The sequence below is a fragment of the Phyllobates terribilis genome, unplaced genomic scaffold (genome assembly GCF_046119375.1).
Source record: "Phyllobates terribilis strain yellow unplaced genomic scaffold, ASM4611937v1 Scaffold_2__4_contigs__length_985480577, whole genome shotgun sequence".
In the NCBI taxonomy this organism is placed as follows: domain Eukaryota; kingdom Metazoa; phylum Chordata; class Amphibia; order Anura; family Dendrobatidae; genus Phyllobates; species Phyllobates terribilis.
This window is the reverse complement of record NW_027362762.1, coordinates 209,755,838-209,770,010: the sequence shown is the minus strand read 5'-3', so window position 1 is coordinate 209,770,010 and position 14,173 is coordinate 209,755,838.

The following is a 14,173-nucleotide window of genomic DNA, read 5'->3' as shown; positions in this document are numbered from 1 at the left end:
TGCCGGAGCAGTGAGCAAATGGTCAGAGCAGAGTGAGACTGCCGGAGCAGTGAGCAAAGGGTCAGAGCAGAGCGAGACTGCCGGAGCAGTGAGCAAAGGGTCAGAGCAGAGCGAGACTGCCGGAGCGGTGAGCAAGGCAGAGCAGGCAAGAACCGCCGGAGCGATGAGCAAGGCAGAGCAGGCAAGAACCGCCGGAGCGGTGAGCAAGGCAGAGCAGGCAAGTACCGCCGGAGCGGTGAGCAAGGCAGAGCAGGCAAGAACCGCTGCAGCAGTGAACAAGGCAGAGCAGGCAAGAACCGCCGGAGCGGTGAACAAGGCAGAGCAGGCAAGAACCGCCGGAGCGGTGAGCAAGGCAGGGCAGAGGGGACAGGGCTCTGTTCACACAGAACAGACTGGAAGGGAAAGGCAGAACCAGATACACACAAAATACTTGCAATTAAGTAGCGAGTGGACTCTAAACTCACAAACGAAAGTACGGCGACAACGAGTAGGAGTTAGGTGCAGGTTCAGACTCTGCAGAAGAAGGGAAGGTACGGACATAGAGAAAAACAGGGGACAGGTTAGGAGACAGTTCAGACAGGAACTGTTACTGCAACAAATACAGGAACGAGCCAAGGTAAAGCCAAGTGCTGGTTCAGACAATACAGGAGAAAGGGAAGGTACGGACATAGAGAAAAACAGGAAGCAGGTTAGGAGACAGTTCAGACAGGAACTGTTACTGAAGCGAGATACAGGAGCGAGTCTGGGTATGCGGCCCCCAGAGGGCGAGACGAACAGGCTAGGAGCGTGTTCAGACAAGCCTGGAAATACAGCCTCCAGGAAAGGCAGAAAGACAGCTGACTAGAGAGCACAGACAGGACTCAGTTCAGACACGGGAACTGATACTGCAAGGCAGGAAACATAGACAGGACCTGGCACATCAGTGACTAGAAGCCAACTGACAGAACAAGATGCTCAGGCATGGATTCCAAGGAGGAACTGGTTTAAATACCAGGTGACAGACAGTAATAGGCTGAGGACGCATTAGTGGTGTGTCTGCAGCAGCTACAAGAAACAGGAAGTTCAGCGGGCATTGCCCTAAGAAGCCAGAGCAGAACAGAGCAGACAGCATGGAAAGAAACCAGAGTGGCAGTCTGGACTGGAAATCAAGTGCGCGCTCTTGCACAGTGGGAGATGGACCACTATGCAAGGACGCCACCAGGTATGTTACAGCTGCAGCATTACAGTGACTGGCTGGCAATCCCTGCATGTTCATTGGCTCTGTAAAGAGCGCCAAACGTGCAGGGCGGAGACCCGAGCTCCAGCCCGAGTAACCCGGAAATGCTCGGTGCTCGCCGAACATCCCGAGTAGTGAGATGCTCGGGCGAGTACCGAGCAGTGTCGAGCATGCTTGCTTAACACTAGTCTCCATGTGCTGTTTTGGCTGCAGTGGAAGAGGTTTTGGTCTCCTTTACAATAGTTATACTCTAGAGAAAAATATATTTTTGGTGCAGATATTGTTCTCCACACAGGGGTACACAGAACTGATAAACTCAACATGGGTACACAAAGCAGACTGCAACTCAGCTTAAAATTGTTTGGGGCAGATATTCTTCTCCACACAGGGGAAAAAAAAAGGCTGGGTCCGAGCAGCTTCCTGACCCTCGACTGTACTGTGCTGTCAGGGCAAGAAGAAGAGGAGGGTGACTCTGAGGGCGAGGAATGGGATATCACATTGGATGATGATGAGGTTGCACATCCAATTTGGTGTGAACCCAGAGACAAGCAGCTGAGTAGCTCATCTGAGAAGGTGGAGGAGGAAGACGAGGAGGTTACGTTGCGTTTTATGGCACAGACACGGAGTGATGCAAGCACGAGAAGCACTACATCCATAGCCACAACCGTGGCAGTGACCGGCAGCGGTCGTTGGTCTGCAGCTCACAGGGGTGGCAAGGGTTGCCTAGCCTGGGCCTTTTTTGAGATTGCAAAGAATGAGCCAACTCACATTATCTGAAAACTTTGCAATAAAAAAAACTCAGTAGAGGTAAAAAGTGTGATAATTTGACTACTACATGCATGAACCTTCACATGCGCAATCAACATGCGTTACTCTGGCAATCTCACTGCGATAGAATGCGGACCAGCGGACTTCAACAACCATCAGCTGCCCTATCAACCGCATCCGCTGCTTCTTCCTCCTCCTCTGTTACCATACCAAGTATTGACACGCAGGTCTCCCACTGCAGAACCTTTGCTTCTCTACCTGCTCCATTCAGGCTGAGTGGGAGCCCGTCAGCTGTAACGGAAGCGGACATGCCTGCTGTGTGTGCTTCACCGAGCACACCACACGTTTCTCAATTCACGGTAACATATCCCCTTGCACCTCACTCACAGCCCAGCAGTTTGTCCGTTTCACCATACTCCGCCCTCTCTCAGCACCGCAGCCAGCCCTCGGTCCCGTATTTGTGGTCACATAAAAAAATTGTTTCCTCCCACACATGACAAAGCTAAGAGGTGGAAATCCACCATCTCCAGTCTGTTGGCCACGGAAATGATGGTGTCAGGCCCTAATTTTTTGATTTGTGAACACTCCTGTATAGCTGCTTTTTTACTGAGGAGTTAACCAGAGAACCTGAAAGAAACCCCTGCAAACATGGGGAGAACATGCAAACTACTTGCAGATTTTGTCCTCTATCATCATAAAGGAGTTTACTCGTTGTATAGGAGACCAACCACCACTGCGGTCTACCTTGTGAACATTGTGTTGAAGCTTGAAAGGTGTCACGGGTTTACCGTGACAGAGAGGAGCCAGAAGACTGTAGCGTCTGATTCCTCCCACTCCTGTAGTCATTAAAAAGAAGCCTTATGCCTTCATATTAATCGGTGCAGGGGTTAATCTGCTCAGTTGTGAGCTCCTGGAAGCTTAACGTGATTTAGGCTCTTGACAGATTTGTCCCGTGCATCTCCCCTACTGTGATAACGCTGTACCCCAACATATCAGACTGTCGCCTACCGTGGAAACCTTGAAAAGGAAGCTGAACACCCACTTCTTGTGACAAGCGTACAATCTACAGTAACGTCCCTCCAGCATACCGTTGCATGACTTGCTGTACCGTGACCTACTTTATCCTCACCCATCCCTTGTAGATTGTTTGTGCGCCCTGGCGGGCAGGGTCCTCTCTCCTCTTGTACCAGTTGGTGACCCCTTTTCACATGTAACACGCCACGGAATAAATGTCGCTGTAATAGTAATAATAATTATAGTACTTGAACTCTGGGTCAATTGATGCCACTTTCCAGGTGTCTACCCCTAATTTGATGTGTTTTGGCAGCTTTTGGGCCGGTTTTAAGGTTTTTCGTATGCGTTTTTCTAGTCCCCCATTGAATCCTATGGCGTTCGTTGACATTCGTCGAACATTCGATGAATAAATCGGCGAATATCGCAATTTCCGCGATTGTAATCCAAATTGAATATTGAAACATTCGCTCATCTCTAATCCTAACTAACCAGAATCCCAGAATGTGTGTCTGCTATTTCATCTTTCTTCTCTGCTAGATTTGTAACAATTAACATGGATAAAACCAAATTCATCATCTTTCCAGCATCTCATTCACCCCCCCAATTGACCTATCCATCCAAAGTCAATGGCTGTCCACTCTCCCCAGTCCCGCAAGCTTGACTCTGATCTGTCCTTCAAACGTCAGATCCAAGCCCTTTCCACTTGCTGTCGACTCCAACTCCAAAATATCTCAGAGATCCGCACATTCATCAACCATGAATCTACAAAAACACCAGTGCATGCCCTCATCATCTCCTTCCTCAACTACTGCAAGCTCTTCAATCTATTCTAAACTGGCCGACTAATCCCCCTGTCACCCCGCTATTCCCCAGCTTCTCCCCTCTGTCAATCCCTGCGCTGGCTCCCCTTTGCCTAGAGACTCCAGTTGAAAAGCCTAACTTTGGCATACCAAGCCATCAAAAAACTGTCTCCTCCATACATCTGGGACCTAGGTTCCCTGTACTTACCTGCGCGCAACCTTCCATCCTTCCAAGATCTCCTTCTCTACTTCCCTATTATCTCTTCTTGCCACAATCGCATACAAGATTTGTCCCGTGCATCTCCCCTACTGTGGTACTCTCTACCCCAAAACATCAGACTCTTGCCTACAATGAAAACCTTGAAAAGGAAGCTGAAGACCCACTTCTTCTGACAAGCATACAATCTGCAGTAACCCTCGCTCCACCATACCCCTGCATTACCAGCTGTACCCTGACCTACTGTATCCCTACCCATCCCTTGTAGATTGTTTGTGTGCCCTCGCGGGCAGGGTCTTCTCTCCTCTTGTACCAGTTGGTGACCACTTTTCACATGTAAAGCGCCACGGAATAAATGGTGCTATAATAATAAATAATAATAATTATACTACTTGTACTCTGTGTCAATTGATGCCACTTTCCTGGTGTTTGCCCCTAATTTGATGTGTTTTGGCAGCTTTTGGGCCCATTTGAAGGTGTTGTGTATGCGTTTGGTTTTGCCCCCCATTGAATCCAATGGCGTTCGGATATGTTCGGCGATTACTGAACGAATAAATTGGCGAATATTGCAAAGTCGACGATCGTAATCCGAACCGAATATTGAAATATTCTCTCATCTCTAATCTTGACAGTACAATCTTACAAAACGATCTGGATAAGATAACTGAATGGGCAAACACTTGGCAGATGTGATTTAATATAGATAAATGTATAGTAATGCACCTAGGATGGAGTAATCCTATTGCTGCATATACATTAAATGGGAATATACTCAGGACTACTGAACTGGAGAATGACTTGGGTATTCTGGTTACACGTAAGCTGAGCAGCAGCACTCAATGCCAAGCAGCACCTGCAAAAGCAAACAAGATTTTAGGGTGCATAAAAAGAAAAATAAAATCCCATCATCCCAACCTCTTTATAAATAATTTGTAAGGTTACATCTAGAATATGGGCTCCAGTCTTGGGCTCCACATTTTAAAAAGGCTATTCAGAAGTTAGAGTCAGTTCAAAGGTGAGCAACTAGATTATTACAAGGGATGGAAGGCCTCTCATATGATGAGAGGTTGGAAAAGTTGAGTTTGTTCAGCTTAGAATAAAGACGTCTTAGGATGCATGCACACGGTAAGTATAGTGGATGGGATTTATACAAATCCCATGCCCACTATGCGTTCCCGTGCTCCTGCGGCTCACCCGCGGAGACGGTCATGCGGCGCGTCTTCACAGACCGCAGCATGTTAATTCTCCGCAAGAGAAATTCTATAATGCAATGGATAGGATGAAGTGAAGCCGCATGTGTTCAATGTGTTCAACCTGCGTGCAGTGCTTTGGACGCAGCATAGAGTATGATGCGTTCAAAGTGCTGCCAAAAAGGATCGTGTGCACATACCTTTAAAGGGAAGCTCATTTGTATGTATCAACATATGTGTGGTCAATACAAACGACTGGCACACGACATATTCCTTCCAAAGACCATACTAACAACCAGGGGCAGTCATTACGGGCGGAAGAAAGGCGATTCCGGCAGCTAAATAGGAAAGGGTTCTTTACAGTTACAGCAGTCAGAATGTGGGATGCCCTACCACAAAAGATAGTAATGGCAGACACTACAACCGATTTAAAAAAGCAAAGGAAAGAAAAAAGGATCTGAAAAGATCAGCACTTCTGTATTGAAATACATCAAGAGGTAGAAATGACTAAGGAGACCTTTGGAACTTACCATGAAATTGTCCCAACTCTGCTGATCTGGCATTCTGACTGCAGATGCAGAGCTGCACACCACATCCAGCGGGGCGGCAGCCGTGGGAGCATCACAACTGAAGATACGATTCACAGGGTTCATTTGCACCAAGATACAGGGGTTAGGGGCTAACTGCTTCCCCGCTGTCATGTGAGTTTCCTTATCTGCATTATTACCTTCCACGCTTTATGAATTGTGGGCTGGTGCTTCTTCTTTTTTCCACAGCTTTTAAAAAAGGCTGGATGATTTCCTCACTACATATAACATTGTAGGTTATAATTAATTTAGTGATAAAATGTATAATTGGTGGAGAATAGTGCTATGTGAGCACTAAAATGCTCGGGTGCTCGAAGATCAGGCCGAGCTCACTGTGATACTCAGGTGCTCGACCCGAGCAATGAGCCCAATGTTAGTCTATGGGAGACCCGAGCATTTTTAAGGTGGCACCCCCGGCAGTCTGTAGAAAGCCTAAAAAGTGCCCAAAAAGATAGTGACAGTGCTCAAATGACACAGGGACAGCATAGGCATCGCCCTAGGAAGCATTTCTGACCCCCAGGTCACTGCTGTCAACAAGGTGGTCAGAGGTATTAAGCCACGTTAACAGGCTCACAATAAAACGTTCAAAAACGAAACTGAAACGGTTTTCCTGTGAAATATATTAAGGAATTTCCTTTCCAGGGTAAAGACTTGTGTATAAGGTAAAATAAATAATCAAAAATAAAAATACTCCTCCACACCTTGGGCTATGTTCATAAGTAGCATTTTTTATGCGTTTTTGCACTTTTGTATTGCTTTCAACCGTGACAAATGCATTCACCGGGAAATGTAATTTTAACATTTTACAACCTTATCTGGCCATGTGCTGTGTGACACATGCATACAGTGCTGAAAAGACATGGAGACAGCATGGGGAAGACCCCTGGAAGCATTTCTGACACCCAGGTCACTGCCTAAAAGTGTGCCCATGAGAAGTGATCCTTGCCACATCAGAAGATGCAGACTTGCAAATATCCCCGTGCAAGTCCTTGTCCCAGGGCAGTGTTCAATTATACCTCCCCCATTCCTTGCAATGCAAGAGCAAATATGCAGCCAACCACCCACCCACCCGCAGGCTGCAATACTATACTGCTAACTTGCACTTGAAATGGGGCCTTTTAGTTTGGAGGAGGCCGAAGCTGGCCACTACCTCATGGCTGCTTCGGCAGCGAGGTCTCCATACTCAGTCCCCAGCCGCCACTATTTGTCCCGAGAACCTTCCCCACACTTTTCTTAGCCTGGCCTGCTTTAGGGCAGCATTGGACGAGCCCACCTGACAACCAGAGACTCCTCTGGTGGGCCCTGGCTTCTCCATCAGGGGAGTTGAGAGTGTCAAGGTGAGGAGCATGATGATGATGATAGAAGTTAGCATCTGCTTTGTTTTCTTGGAATGCAAGCGTAAGTGTGCAGCCTGCCACACACCCACCCCCAGGCTGCAATACCATACTGCTAGCTTGTTTGAACTTGAAATGTGGCCTTTTAGGCTTGTGGAGGCAGACGCCGGCCACCATGTCATGGCTGCGTTGGCGGCCTGGTATCCATACTCAGTCCCCAGCTGCCTGGCGGCCGGTTGTCCACACTCAGTCCACAGCTGCCAGGGGGTGGCCGGGTGTCCATACTCGGTCCACAGCCGCCCCTATTTGTCCCAGTGCGCTTTATACACAAGCGCGCATACCAAAACATTACCTGTGCCCTCCCCAGTGCATTTAGAGGGAAGGACAGCCTATTCCATTGTAGTGTGTGCACGCCAACCCCCTGTTCATGGCACATGCGAAGATGCCTCCCGCCCAGCACCTGTCGTTGCAGACTTGCAACTATCCCCGTTCAAGTCCTTGTCCCAAGGCAGTGTTCAATTGTACCTCCCCCATTCCTTGCAATGCAAGCACAAGTATGCAGCCTGCCACCCACCCACCCCCAGGCTGCAATATCATACTGCTTGCTTGTTTGCACTTGAAATTGGGCCTTTTAGGCATGTGGAGGCGGAATCTGGCCACCACGTCATGACTGCATCGGCGGCCTGGTATCCATACTCAGTCCCCAGCCACCCGGCGGCTGGGTGTCCACGCTTGGTTCCCAGCCGCCAGGGGGTGGCCGGGTGTCCATACTCGGTCCCCAGCTGCCCCGCGGCCGGGTGCCCACACACGGTCCCCAGCCGCATGGGGGCGGCCGGGTGTCCATATACGGTCCCCAGCCGCCCCTATTTGTCCCAGTGCACCTCATACACAAGCGCGCATACCAAAACATTACCTGTGCCCTCCCCAGTGCATTTAGTGGGAAGGACAGCCTAACCACAAACACGTGGACAAGTGAATGTGGCCAGGGATGGTCCATCTCACTGATGCCTTCACACTGGGTTAATATTGTGGAAGCCGGGACACAGTTGGACACTAGGATGCAACATGTCCTCCAGGCATAGAGGATTGCGGGTCCTGGGTCAATCAGGCTTCAACATAAAGTTCAGAAGGTAGACAGCAGCAGTGGTCGGCCTCCTACACAACGAGTAAATTATTCATGATCATGAGGCCATTCATCTCCTTAGCTTTCTGTTCCTTGGAATGCAAGCGCATGTATGTATTAGCGGCTAGGCCTGAGGTGGTCAGCATTTTGGCGCATATCCTACCTCCTCCGAGGATTGCTGGATGTTTTCCTGCTACTATCCCAGTTCTATGACGCCTGTTAAAACAAAGCTTCTGCTGATGAATGATGGATGAGGTGGTGGCAAAGAAGAAAGAGCAGGAGGAACAGGGACCATTCACATCAATATCAGGCCAGTCAACCACACATGTCTAGTAGGATATGTTTCTGTACCAAAAGGAGAGGTTCAGCTACACAGTTATAGGGCATACAGTGAGTGCAATGCCTACCAAAAATTTCGAGGCACTCCAATGCCCCTTGGAAGTGACATGGAGGTCAGAGGGCCTTAGCTAAACAGTTTTTTCCATTTATAGCAACTGGGTCTCCTGTACACTGTTGGCCTAAGCAGTGAATGGAAGGCTTTCCAAAAATTATGAGGAAATGCAATGCCCCTTGAAACAGACGTGGTGCTAAAAACCTTCTACCGATTATTGGGGAGTGGGTCTCCCTTAGTGTTCGCCTATCCATTGAAAAGCAAAAGCTGACTAAAATTAGGAGGAAATGCAATGCCCCTTGGAAGAGACGTGGAGGTCACAGTAGCTTAACAAGACGATTTTAATGCCCCTTGGAAGAGACGTGGAGTTCAGAGTGATTTAACAAGATGGTTTTAATGCCCCTTGGAAGAGACGTGGAGGTCCCAGTGGAATAAAAAGACAATATCAATGCCTTTTGGAAGAGTGGTGGAGGTCCCAGTGGAATAAAACGACAATATCAATGCCCCTTGGAAGAGTGGTGGAGGTCGCAGTGGAATAAAAAGACAATATCAATGCCCCTTGGAAGAGTGGTGAAGGTCCCAGTGGAATAAAATGACAATATCAATGACTCTTGGGAGAGACGTGGAGGTCACAGTAGCTTAACAAGACAATTTTAATGCCCCTTGGAAGAGACGTGGAGCTCAGAGTGGTTTAACAACATGGTTTTAATGCCCCTTGGAAGAGACGTGGAGGTCACAGTAGCTTAACAAGACGATTTTAAAGCCCCTTGGAAGAGGCGTGGAGTTCAGAGTGGTTTAACAATACGGTTTTAAAGCCCCTTGGAAGAGACGTGGAGTTCAGAGAGGTTTAACAACATGGTTTTAATGCCCCTTGGAAGAGACATGGAGGTCCAAGTGGAATAAAAAGACAATATCAATGCCCCTTGGAAGAGTGGTGGAGGTCCCAATGGAATAAAAAGATAATATCAATGCCTCTTGGAATAGTGGTGGAGGTTACAGTGGAATAAAAAGACAATATCAATGCCCCTTGGAAGAGTGGTGGAGGTCGCAGTGGAATAAAAAGACAAAATGAATGCCCCTTGGAAGAGTGGTGGAGGTCCCAGTGGAATAAAAAGACAATATCAATGACCCTTGGAAGAGACGTGGAGGTCACAGTAGCTTAACAAGATGATTTTATTGCCCCTTGGAAGAGACGTGGAGTTCAGAGTGGTTTAACAAGACGGTTTTAATGCCCCTTGGAAGAGATGTGGAGGTCACATTAGTTAACAAGACGGTTTTAATGCCACTTGGAGGAGACGTGGAGGTCACAGTGGAATAAAAAGACAATATCAATGCCCCTTGGAAGAGACGTGTAGGTCCCAGTGGAATAAAAAGACAATATCAATGACCCTTGGAAGAATCGTGAAGGTCACAGTAGCTTAACAAGACGATTTTAATGCCCCTTACAAGAGCCATGCAGTACAGCATATTAAAAACATTATTCCCATTATTGGGGAGTGAGTCTCCCATAGTCTTTGCCTATGCCTTCCAAGCAAAAGCTGCACAAATTAGGACGGAGGAACTTGCAATGCTGGCAACAAGGACCACGGTCACCCTGGTGGTATAGTGGTGGTGGAGGCTGAGGATAAGGAGAAGAGCAAAAAACAGCCGAAATGAGGAAGCTTATACCCATGTGTGGTGTGAAGCGGTGCATGGGAATACACCTCCCGAAATACACATTGGATTTGACTTTATGTTAATCTGCTGTCATTTGGTGGTGATGAGAAGTCTGGCCCAATCCAGCCCTTGTTCATTTTGATAAGGGTCAGCTTGTCAGCAATGTCAGTTGACAAGCGAGTGCGCTTATCAGTTATAATTCCCCCAGCGGCACTAAAAACGCGCTCCGATAACACGCTAGTGGCAGGGAAGGCCAGGACCTCCAAGGCATACAGAGCGAGTTCATTCCAAGTGTCCAGCTTGGATACCCAATAATTAAAAGGCACAGAGGAATCACGGAGGACGCTGGTACGGTCAGCAAGGTATTACCTCACCATCTTTTGATGGTCTTGTCAGAGTACCTCGCGCCTCAGGGCCTTTAAGCTGGGCAGTAGTGTTGAGCCACCCCCGTAGTGTTCGAGTTCGGTTCGGTTCGTCGAACACCCGTGTGTTCGCCGAACTGTTCGTCGAACTGTTCGTCGAACACCTTCGAACACCGTTAAAACCAATGGCAGGCAAACAAAAACACATAGAAACACATAGATAACACCTTCAAAGGTGTCCAAAAGCTGACAAACTGCTCAGAAGACACAACTAACACATGGAAAAGTGACAAGTACATATAGTCATGCGAAAAGAAAAGAGGTGGAGGAGTAAAAGGAGGGGGAGACACAGATATAGGCATGTCATGCCCTTCTAAAATCCAAAAAATGAGAAGCCGACACGGCCAGTCCGTTCCTGCCCGTGCCACCTCTGTGTCGCCGGGATTGTGCCAGAGCCGCGGTGGACCGTTACGGCCAGCCCCCCCTATCCCAATACTGGTGCCTGTCCGCCGGTGGGTCGAGGCCCCCCACGGTGGGGGGGGAGTAACATCTGCAGAAGAAAGACCATCTTCCAGCCAAACTAAGATGTCGACTTCTTTTCGTGGACAATGTGATACGATCCCATTCTTACGGACACGCCCATCGCTACAAATTCTAAATGAGGCACAAAAACAGCAGGTACTTCAACGGATATCAAGTGCTCCTTCAAGTGGGCTCTCCATCACCTCAATTTCAACATCACAAAAACTCCAGTCCTCAGAGGTGTCACCCCAATCGCACTTGCTTCCTCACAGCTCTCAAGTCTCCAGCTGCCCGTCTGAGTATGGGGTAGCACAGATGGTTGAGTCTGCACAGCTGTTTACTCATACTATAGCCTGGGAAACGGAGGTCTGCTCCAGAGCTTCTGTTAATCCAGATGAGGAAATGATCTGATCTGATGCCCAGAATCTTTATAAGTCGAATCCAGGACCAGATGAAGAAGGTTCTGAGCATAATGTAGACCCTTGTTCCCAAACTGTAACTCCTGTTGGTGGAGACAATGATGAAGACGATGATGAGACTCAAATACCTGATTGGAGCGACAACTTGACTTTTCGGTCAGGGCAGGAAGAGGTTGGCTCTGAGGACGACGGGTGTGATAACACACAGGGTGATGATGACGAGGTTGGAGATCCCACTTACTGTCAACCCACAGTCAGCCAGTCAATGAGGTCAGCAGAGGAGGTGGAGGAGGATGTGACTAGCCCTGGGGATGGGGATGACTCGGTACCCGGGCATTTGCCTGGCCTTGGGGATGTCGCGGTGGTCGGCTCCCTGGCCCGTACCCTGTGGTCTCTCTTTAAAAGGGTGGATAATTGTTAATTTTATAAGAGTTCATGACGCCACCTGTGGTATCTGGTGACAAGCACCAGCGCTGCAGCAGTCCACTGAGGCCGGTGATAAGGCAGCTCGATGGTATAGCTCCCCACAGGTGGACCTAGGTCTCAGGGCAGCGTATGCAGGGGGAATGCAGGACAGGCGAGACCCAGCTGGGTCAGAGCAAGAACGGGAACGGACACGGTAGTCACTTCAGTACCTTTTACTGGTGGAAATTCAGGCACATCCCGGAGCACTGTAGGGTGAAGGGTGCATATCAGGATCCTCCCCAATGAGCGGGTGTAGGGCCTCCTGTTTCTTGCCTCTGCATAGTAAGTTTCTGACCTGCCTGGAGCTAGGCCTAACTTTGTCTCTGTCCTGCGCTGGCTGACCTTGTGGTAGGGCCTTCTCTTGGAGTTCACGCTCCCAGTATGCGGGGCCTAAGCGTCTCCTGGCTCTGTTACATATCAGCACCTTAGCGATCCTGGTACTTGTAGTTCTCCAGGGATTCCGGTCATGCCTTACTGGGTCATAGAGATACCGGTAAGCTCGGATCCTGTGTCCGATAAATGCTTCGGGGTGAGCTGGTTAAGCTCCTCTGCCCCTTATGTACTAACTCGCCACTCGCCTTCGGCCTACTCGGGCCCTCACTAGGCTATACACACTAACGGCAGCTTGCCGCGCTTCACTGATCTTACGGCACCGGCACACCTTAAGCTCTATCTGGGCTCCCTGAATCTAGCAAGCAGGAGCCTCGTGCTCCACTGCTGAACTATTAACTGCGTTCTCTAGACTAGACTGAGCTCCACTGCAGACTGACCTCTCTTAGGCTTCTCTACTGCAGGAACTCTTCAGAGGAACTGAACTGCCTAGCTCCACCTTCCCTATTTATATCCCTAACGGGCTCCCTCTGATGGTCTGAGGTGGAAGGTGGAGATGTGTGAATGTTTATGGGGGCCTCTTGTGGAGGATTCCATCAATGCACTCTTCTAGGATCTGTGATACCAAGCGCAGCGGGGCATCACAGATGCTATTGACGACGAGGTTAGGTTGCGCCTTCCTGAACAGAGACGGAGTACTGGAAGCACGTCAACAACTGCTTCCTCAACCACAACTCTGCCTCTGACCACAAGTCGTAGTGGCTCTTCAGGTCACATGGGCTCTAAGCCTTGCATAGCCTGGGCATTTATTCAGATCGATAAGGATGACCCAACTCGTGTTATCTGTAATATTTGTCAGCAAAAGCTAAGTAGAGGCCAAAAAATCCATAGTTTGAGTACTTCATGCATGTACCGTCACATGGATATGAAGCATAAGTTGCAGTGGGAAGCTCACTGTGCTACAATGCGGCCTAGCCGGCTGGGCCAACCACCGTCTGCCCCGTCTTGTGCATCCGCAGCCTCTTCATCCTCTGTGACTGGGGGGACAGCAGTCACACATGTTTTTGGACGCAGACCTGCCACCTCTTTACCCGCAACAGCCAGTGTGATTGGCAGGTCGTCAGTTCATTGGGAAGTGGAAACACCTGCTAGTGTTGAGCGCTCTCCGACATCGAGAGCACCACCTTTGGATCAAGGCAACCTAACATGTCTGCCTGCATCTTCCTCACAGACCGGCAGTTGCCGGGGACACCCTACTCAACACCGTCTAAGCACAACAGCCAGCCCTCGGTCCCTCAGATGTGGAAAAGTAAAAGACCATTTCCTCCTAGCCATGAGAAAGCTAAGAGGTTGAATTTCACCATCTGCAAGCTGTTGGCTACAGAAATGCTGCCTTTCCACCTGGAGGACACAGAGGATTTTCAAGACCTTATGTCCGTCACAGTGCCCCAGTACCAGATGCCCAGTCGGCACTACTTCTCAAAGAAAGGTGTGCCTGCGCTCCACTAGCATGTCGCACACAACATCACCGCTTCTTTGAGAAACTCTGTGTGTGACAGGGTGCACTTCACCACAGACACTTGGACGAGAAGGCATGGACAGGGGCGTTACATGTCGCTGACTGGGCACTGGGTAACTATGGTGACAGCAGGACAAGGGGCTGCTGTCCAAGTCTTACCGTCCCCACGAGTTGTGCGTCAATCCTCTTTATCTCGAAGTTCCTCCACTGCTTCTGCCTCCTCAACCTCCTCTCGGTCCTCCACCTGCACCCAAAGCCTG